The sequence below is a fragment of the Oncorhynchus mykiss genome, chromosome 20 (assembly GCF_057628025.1).
Source record: "Oncorhynchus mykiss isolate SJ-2025 chromosome 20, ASM5762802v1, whole genome shotgun sequence".
Lineage (NCBI taxonomy): Eukaryota > Metazoa > Chordata > Actinopteri > Salmoniformes > Salmonidae > Oncorhynchus > Oncorhynchus mykiss.
Window position 1 is genome coordinate 11264989 of NC_143041.1, and position 7575 is coordinate 11272563.

Genomic DNA, 7575 nt, shown 5'->3' on the forward strand with positions numbered 1-7575 from the left:
AATTGGTGTCGTTAGTTAAGTGCCGTGTGGTCTCACATGTGCCTCTAAACTACCCCATCTCATGCTGTTCTTCTGTGCTGTTAAAACACTCATACGGTTGGTTATAATCTATTCAATATTTATATGGGGTCTCTAACTTCTGTGCTTCCACCCGTACATCCAATTCTTGACACCATTTTCCCCAGACAGTTTGGTTGTAATATATTTGATAGTGTTGATTACCCAAATATGACAAACTTTCAGCTGGACAATAAGGCCTTTCTGATCTCCTCAAATAACAAACATTTTTATTAAAGTCAGCACAAGCCCTATAATCATAACGATTAGGTCCCACCATTCATTATTTCAGTGGAAAGGGCGCACACAATAAGCAATTTGTCAGTCTAAATTTGGATGCTGTATATTGAGCCCATTCATACCATTCATTTTTTTGCTACTTTCTTCAAAGATGTGTCCTTGTATAGTTCTGGGGTTGAATCATCAATTGGGGTTACAGTCTCCTTTTCTTGACTTAAACTACTGGGATTGGTTAGAAGGTTCCAAATGTTTTGGAGGAATCCAACTGATTCTGATGTTTCTGGCTTTTTTGTAATGGCAGTGGACGGTAGCTGGGTTGATACTGCTGTTGTTTTTTCTGCAGTCGTTACTGCTGTTGTTTTTTCTGCAGTCGTTACTGCTGTTGTTTTTGTTGCAGTCGTATCCCTTCAGACCATTTAGTGCTAACTATTTCTATTATATATTCTTCACCTTCATTTTTGTTCATGCTTTTCCATGGTAATCAGCCAATTAGCTTCTCCTTTGTTTATTCTTAGGTTGCATCCTTTTAAGTCCCAGATGGCTTCTCCCCTCATCTGATGATGGGACCATCCACAGAGTCGTATTTCTGGTAGAGGTCTGGTTCTCTCAATTGAGAGGGACCTCTGAACTTCTGCTTTCATTATTGTTTGGGATGGAATGGGGATGCTGATCCTATTTTTTTCTAAATGAGATTTCGTAGAAACTTGTTTTCTTACCCTACTTTTGGCATACTTTATGGTTGTAGGTGGGTTTGTTACCATGTTTCCTAGGTTTGCTGCTGTTGCTGTCAAGGCTATTTCACCACTCTTCAGTTGTTTTGGTTTCCAATGTCTGTCAGGGAGACCATGTGAGGGCAGAGAAGTCGATGGTAGGGAAGTCTCCTTCCCATTCTCCTGTCGTTGTTTCCCCGTTCCCTTGGACAGCGCCTCCGTCAGGGGTATCTGCCAGAGTAGATAGGTCATCAGGAGCAACAGGCATGTCCCTCCTCCCCATCCCTGGACTCTCTGGATCTTCAGGTGAGTGTATCTGTTGACTGTTGGGGGTTGCACCCTTAGACCTCTTCTCCTTCTGTTTCCCCCAGGCTCATGCCTGGTGTATTAGCATCCTCTCCTTCCGTTCCCTCCGGACTCCTGCCTGGAGTATCAGCATCCTCTCCTTCCGTTCCCTCCGTACTCCTGCCTGAGGTATCAGCATCCTCTCATTCCGTTCCCTCTGGGCTCAATGGTCGCTCGATCACCCTCGGCGCTTTGGTGCAGTGGTTTAGATGGAACCACGTGGTGCTTCCTTCCACCTGGATGGCTGTTCGTGTCGCTCGGACCACCTCGTAGGGATCCTCTTGCCTTGGCTCGTTGCACTTCCTCTGGAACACTCGGAGGTAGATCCGATCTCCTGGTATGATCCTGGTTCAGGTTCTTGCCCTTTTTCCTGGAGATAGATAACTTTGTGGCAGCTAGTTGTCTCATACAGTGGGGCAAAAAGTATTTACAGTGCCTTGCGAAAGTATTCGGCCCCCTTGAACTTTGCGACCTTTTGCCACATTTCAGGCTTCAAACATAAAGATATAAAACTGTATTTTTTTGTGAAGAATCAACAACAAGTGGGACACAATCATGAAGTGGAACGACATTTATTGGATATTTCAAACTTTTTTAACAAATCAAAAACTGAAAAATTGGGCGTGCTAAATTATTCAGCCCCCTTAAGTTAATACTTTGTAGCGCCACCTTTTGCTGCGATTACAGCTGTAAGTCGCTTGGGGTATGTCTCTATCAGTTTTGCACATTGAGAGACTGACATTTTTTCCCATTCCTCCTTGCAAAACAGCTCAAGCTCAGTGAGGTTGGATGGAGAGCATTTGTGAACAGCAGTTTTCAGTTCTTTCCACAGACTCTCGATTTGGATTCAGGTTTGGACTTTGACTTGGCCATTCTAACACCTGGATATGTTTCTTTTTGAACCATTCCATTGTAGATTTTGCTTTATGTTTTGGATCATTGTCTTGTTGGAAGACAAATCTCCGTCCCAGTCTCAGGTCTTTTGCAGACTCCCTCAGGTTTTCTTCCAGAATGGTCCTGTATTTGGCTCCATCCATCTTCCCATAAATTTTAACCATCTTCCCTGTCCCTGCTGAAGAAAAGCAGGCCCAAACCATGATGCTGCCACCACCATGTTTGACAGTGGGGATGGTGTGTTCAGCTGTGTTGCTTTTACGCCAAACATAACGTTTTGCATTGTTGCCAAAAAGTTCAATTTTGGTTTCATCTGACCAGAGCACCTTCTTCCACATGTTTGGTGTGTCTCCCAGGTGGCTTGTGGCAAACTTTAAACGACACTTTTTATGGATATCTTTAAGAAATGGCTTTCTTCTTGCCACTCTTCCATAAAGGCCAGATTAGTGCAAAATACGACTGATTGTTGTCCTATGGACAGAGTCTCCCACCTCAGCTGTAGATCTCTGCAGTTCATCCAGAGTGATCATGGGCCTCTTGGCTGCATCTCTGATCAGTCTTCTCCTTGTATGAGCTGAAAGTTTAGAGGGACGGCCAGGTCTTGGTAGATTTGCAGTGGTCTGATACTCCTTCCATTTCAATATTATCGCTTGCACAGTGCTCCTTGGGATGTTTAAAGCTTGGGAAATCTTTTTGTATCCAAATCCGGCTTTAAACTTCTTCACAACAGTATCTCGGACCTGCCTGGTGTGTTCCTTGTTCTTCATGATGCTCTCTGCACTTTTGACGGACCTCTGAGACTATCACAGTGCAGGTGCATTTATACGGAGACTTAATTACACACAGGTGGATTGTATTTATCATCATTAGTCATTTAGGTCAACAGTGGATCATTCAGAGATCCTCACTGAACTTCTGGAGAGAGTTTTCTGCACTGAAAGTAAAGGGGCTGAATAATTTTGCACGCCCAATTTTTCAGTTTTTGATTTGTTAAAAAAGTTTGAAATATCCAATAAATGTCGTTCCACTTCATGATTGTGTCCCACTTGTTGTTGATTCTTCACAAAAAAATACAGTTTTATATCTTTATGTTTGAAGCCTGAAGTGTGGCAAAAGGTCGCAAAGTTCAAGGGGGCCGAATACTTTCGCAAGGCACTGTATATGGCTTCAGGGTGGAATATTCTAGTCATTCATTTAAACCTATAAATTCCATCAACACCACCTTTACTCCACACACAGAAATGCATACATATCTCCCCCACCCTCAATTGGGCAAATCTGACCATAATTCTATCCTCCTGATTCCTGTTTACGAGCTAAACCTAAAGCAGGAAGTACCGGTAACTAGTTCAATACGGAAGTGGTCAGATGACACGGATGCTACGCAACAGGACTGTTTTGCTAGCACAGACTGGAATATGTTCCGGGATTCATCAAATGGCATTGAGGAGTATACCACCTCAGTCATCTGCTTCATCAATAAGTGCATCGACAACGTTGTGTCACGCCCTGACCTTAGAGAGCCGTTTTATTTCTCTATTATATATCCTGTGCCAGCTCCACGCACCCGGTCTCCTGTACGTCTGCCCAGCCTGGTGCGCCCTGTGCCAGCTCTACGCACCCGGCCTCCGGTGATGATCCATGGCAAGAAGCCTCCAGTGAAGATCCATGGCACGAAGCCTCCATTGATGATCCATGGCACGAAGCCTCCAGTGATGATCCATGGCAAGAAGCCTCCTGTGATGATCCATGGCACGAAGCCTCCAGTGAGGAGTCATGGCACGAAGCCTCCAACGACGGCCTCCAGTCCGGAGCCTCCAGAGACGGTCTCCAGTCCGGAGCCTACAGCGACGTCCATCAGTCCGGAGCCTCCAGAGACGGTCTCCAGTCCGGAGCCTACAGCGACGTCCATCAGTCCGGAGCCTCCGGCGACGGCCTCCAGTCCGGGGCCCTCAACGAGGGTGCCCAGTCCGGGGCCCGCAACAAGGTTGCCCAGTCCGGGGCCCGCAGCGAGGGTCTCCAGTCCGGAGCCAGCAGCGAGGGTCCCCAGTCCGGGGTCGGTGGCGAGGGTCCCCCCACCAGAGGCACCACCAAAGGAGGGTGAGCCAGAGGTGGAGCGGGGTCTACGTCCCGCACCAGAGCCGCCACCACGGATTAATGCCCACCCAGACACTCCCCTACAGGTTCAGGTGGAGGGTGGGTGGGGGTACTGTCACGCCCTGACCTTAGAGAGCCATTTTATTTCTCTATTTGGTTCGGTCAGGGTGTGATGTGGGGTGAGCATTCTATGTTTTGTTTTTTATGTTTCTTTATTTCTATGTTTTGGTCGGGAATGGTTCTCAATAAGGGACAGCTGTCTATTGTTGTCTCTGATAGGGAATTATCCTTAGGTATCCCTTTTTCCCTCCTCCAGTGTGGGTAGTTGACTTTGTTAGAGGCATCATTGCCTATGTTAAGCTTCATGGTCGTTTCTTTGTTTTGTTGTTTTTTTGGCAACCTTTACCTAAATAAACAGAAATGTACGCTCACCACGCTGCACTTTGGTCTACTTCTTATGACACCCGTGACAGTCGTCCCCACAGTGACCGTACAGCAGAAGTCGGGAGTTTACATACACCTTAGGCAAATACATTTAAACTCAGTTTTTCACAATTCCTAACATTCAATCCTAGTAAAAATTCCCTGTTTTAGGTCAATTAGGATCAAATCAAATCAAATGTATTTATATAGCTCTTCGTACATCAGCTGATATCTCAAAGTGCTGTACAGAAACCCAGCCTAAAACCCCAAACAGCAAGCAATGCAGGTGTAGAAGCACAGTGGCTAGGAAAAACTCCCTAGAAAGGCCAAAACCTAGGAAGAAACCTAGAGGGGAACCAGGCTATGTGGGGTGGCCTGTCCTCTTCTGGCTGTGCCGGGTGGAGATTATAACAGAACATGGCCAAGATGTTCAAATGTTCATAAATGACCAGCATGGTCAAAAAATAATAATCACAGGCAGAACAGTTGAAACTGGAGCAGCACCACAGCCAGGTGGACTGGGGACAGCAAGGAGTCATCATGCCCGGTAGTCCCGAGGCATGGTCCTAGGGCTCAGGTCCTCCGAGAGAGAGAGAGAAAGAGAGAATTAGAGAGAGAACTTAAATTCACACAGGACACCGGATAGGACAGGAGAAGTACTCCAGATATAACAAACTGACCCTAGCCCCCCGACACAAACTACTGCAGCATAAATACTTCACCACTTTATTTTAAGAATGTGAAATGTCAGAATAATAGTAGAGAGAATGATTTATTTCAGCTTTTATTTCTTTCATCACATTCCCAGTGGGTTAGAAATGTACATGCACTCAATTAGTATTTGGTAGCATTGCCTTTAAATAGTTTAACTTGGGTCAAATGTTTTGGGTAGCCTTCCACAAGCTTCCGACAATAAATTTTAGCCCATTCCTCCTGACAGAGCTAGTGTAACTGAGTCAGTTTTGTAGGCCTCCTTGCTCACACACGCTTTTCAGTTCTGCCCACAACTTTTCTATAGGTTTGAGGTCAGGGCTTTATGATGGCCACTCCAATACCTTGACTTTGTTGTCCTTAAGCCATTTTGCCACAACTTTGGAAGTATGCTTGGGATCATTGTCCATTTGGAAGACCCATTTGCGACCAAGCTTTTACTTCCTGACTGTCTTGAGATATTGCTTTAATACATCCACATCATTTTCCTACCTCATGATGCCATCTATTTTGTGAAGTGCACCAGTCCCTCCTGCAGCAAAGCACCCCCACAACATGATTCTGCCACCCCTGTGCTTCACGGTTGGGATGGTGTTCTTCGGTTTGCAAGCCTCCCCCTTTTTCCTCCAAAGATAATGATGGTCATTATGGCCAAACAGTTCTACTTTTGTTTCATCAGACCAGAAGACATTTCTCCAAAAAGTACAATCTTTGTCCCCATGTGCAGTTGCAAAACGTAGTCTGGCTTTTTTTATGGTGGCTTTTTGCACCAAAGTCAGTTAGACAGAACGCGTCTCCTTCCTGAGCGGTACGACGGCTGCGTGGTCCCATGGTGTTTATATTTGCGTACTATTGTTTGCAGAGATGAACGTGGTACCTTCAGGCATTTGGAAATTGCTCCCAAGGATGAACCAGACTTATTTTCTGAGGTCTAGGCTGATTTCTTTTGATTTTCCCATGATGTCAAGCAAAGAGGCACTGAGTTTGAAGGTAGGCCTTGAAATACATCCACAGGTACACCTCAAATTGACTCATATTGTGTAAATTCGCCTGTGAAAAGCTTCTAAAGCCATGACATCATTTTCTGGAATTTTCCAACCTGTTTAAAGGCGCAGTCAATTTTGTGTATGTAAACTTCTGACCAACTGGAATTGTGATACAGTGAATTATAAGTGAAATAATCTGTCTGTAAACAATTGTTGGAAAAATTACTCGTGTCAAGCACAAAGTAGATGTCCTAACCGACTTGCCAAAACTATAGTTTGTTTATAAGAAATTTGTGGAGTGGTTGAAAAACGAGTTTTAATGACTCCAACCTAAGTGTATGTAAACTTCTGACTTCAACTGTACATATCCCAACCAGAAGCCATGGATTACAGGCAACATATGCATTGAGCTAAAGGCTAGAGCTGCCGTTTTCAAGGAGTGGGACACTAATCCGGACACTTATGAGAAATTCCGCTAGGCCCTCAGGCAAACCGTCAAACAAGCAAAGCGTCAATACAGAATTAAGATTGAATCCTACAACACCGGCTCTGACGCTCGTCGGATGTGACAGGGCTTGCAAACTATTACGGACCACAAAGGGAAACCCAGCCACGAGCAACCCAGTGGCGCTAGCCTAACAGATGAGCTAAATGCCTTTTATGCTTGCTTCGAGGCAAGCAACACTGATGCATGAGAACACCAGCTGTTCTGGACGACTGTGTGATAAGGCTCCCGATAGCAGATGGGAGCAAGACCTTTGAACAGGTCAACATTCACAAAGCTTGAATTCGCATACCGCCTCAACAGATCCACAGACGACGCAATCTCAGTCACACTCCACACTGCCCTTTCCCACCTGGACAAAAGGAACACCTATGTGAGAATGCTGTTCATTGACAACAGCTCAGTGTTCAACACCATAGTGCCCACAAAGCTCATCACTAAGCTAAGGACCCTGGGACTAAACATCTCCCTTTGCAACTGGATCCTGGACATCCTGACGGGCCGCCCCCAGGTGGTAAGGGTAGGCAACAACACCTCTGCCATGCTGATCCTCAACACTGGGGCCCCTCAGGGCTGTGTGCTTAGTCCCCTCCTGTACTCCCTGTTC